General features: G+C 29.8%; 1 protein-coding gene across 1 annotated transcript in view; it reads right to left on the reverse strand.

Annotated features, from left to right (window-relative positions):
• Positions 1 to 2,036, reverse strand: part of LOC106457155 (protein numb-like) — a 78,122-nt gene that overhangs the window by 40,746 nt on the left and 35,340 nt on the right. The window lies entirely within an intron of this gene.

Genomic DNA, 2,036 nt, shown 5'->3' on the forward strand with positions numbered 1-2,036 from the left:
TGGGAACATCACGAATAATCCAGTATTTGCTAGGCGTCCTCTATTCTTGTATATAAGTGCGCCAGACAATGAATAGGGATATAGATGAATAATTGCAGATTGAAGAGATAGAGACGGACAATTGAGTCAAGCGCGGTAGTAAAATGCGTGAATCGTTCGTTGTGAATTATAGCGTGTGTGTGAGTTAAAGTGACTGTGTAAATTAAGTATATTGCAAAGTTGAATTGAGAAATAAACTAGTTTTAATTAAGAAAGGACTTGTATCGCCGAAGTTTCTGGGAAAGAATTTCTACAGAAAATTAACCAACGACCAGAGACTTAACAGTACAAATTAGGTGCTACAAGATTAAATCTAGAAGCAACTTTGCATGAAATATAGCTTAAACAATTGCATGGCTATTCGCATAAAACCCACAAACAACGTTAAATACCAAAAGCAGCTGCGCTACAACTATATTAGCATAATTTTTTTACATCACAAAATGAAGAAGTTCTGCCGAATATCATTTGAATGCTTGTACATATAGCTGGTATGCCATTTAATATTTTATCAATTAACATTAAGATTTAAACATTGTTCTTTTACACACACACACATATAGACTAATCACCAATTATAAATGTTTTATAATCAGAATAAAAAACAGTAATGAATGGACAAGAACTGCTGTTTTTGTTCACCATTAAGTATTATTTTAACATAAGTATAAGCAACCCATTAGTCCTGAAAACAAAATTGAATTCCTCCTATAATATTACAAACTAGTTTGCAAGTTTAATAGAATTACATTACAGCATTTGGCATAAAGAAAGCTTTGGAACATGAGATAAACATATTTTCAACAGATATATTTTATATTAAAAACTAGCTTTACCCGACCCGTCAAAAAAAAAAAATGAGGGATTGGAATTTTGTATAATAATAATAATAATAATAACGCCCCATCATTCCTTCAGCCAACTTTGTTCAAACTTCAACCTTCATCATAAAAGAAATAGAAAAACATTTTTCAAGGACACTAAAAAAATAATTTAATTCAATAATAATTGTGCAAACTTCAATAAAAATACTCATATTATGAGCATTACACACACAAAATTACAACTAGTTCTCATGTGTTTAGATTTAATCTTTATGAAAACCATATCAAACTTTATCTTTTCAGTTTATTCTCCACATTATGACTATACATCACAAACTATATTTTCTAATTACGTCATATATCCTACAAATTACGGTTTAAATGCCACAAAAACACGAAACACTCAAAACCAATAGGCCTAAGGTTTATGATAAAAATTTTATCACAAAGTTTAAATCTTAAAATTAATTTCAAGTACCATCATCAATTAAGACTAATAGGAATACGTTTGGAAGAAAGAAAGATGTTTTATCCAAAAATAATAATAAAACTGAAAACTTCACGGAAACCTAATAAAAACATACAAATTATGTTTACAAACTTCTTAGAATGTTAGACGCGTTTAAAACTCACCAAGAGTTTCGAAATGTCTACGTCAAGCTATGTGCATAAACTAAAACGTAAAAAAATCTAAAAAAGTGGAATTCAAGTATTAGTATTAGCGCATTTTAAGTGGCACCGACTCTTTTAATGTATAATTCTTCGAAATTCTACGACTATTAAACATTGTAAAAGTATCTACAAGCCACAAAATAAACGTTTCCAAATTTACCTAAAATGATCACAACATGAAAGGTTGGTGCCACTTTTGAGAAAAATTCACAAAAAGACATACTTAAACTTTGTGTGTAGCTTAAATGAGACCCAATAAATACAGATCACTTACTTTTGATTACAAGTTCTTATTTAATGATGTTATACTGTTCCATCAAATATGAGCATTATTGTATATGCCGTAATTTCCATATTTTCTTTCGTATCCTGCATGCCGGAATTGAACTTGGAACAGTTTGTATCGCTAAAGCGTACTATTCTTAGAAAATTGGTTAAATAAAAGGTATAACCACTAGCAATTTCTAGCGAGGCACTTTTTAACAACTCAAACTACCATAT

The sequence above is a fragment of the Limulus polyphemus genome, unplaced genomic scaffold (assembly GCF_000517525.1).
Source record: "Limulus polyphemus unplaced genomic scaffold, Limulus_polyphemus-2.1.2 Scaffold297, whole genome shotgun sequence".
Classification (NCBI taxonomy): Eukaryota; Metazoa; Arthropoda; class Merostomata; order Xiphosura; family Limulidae; genus Limulus; species Limulus polyphemus.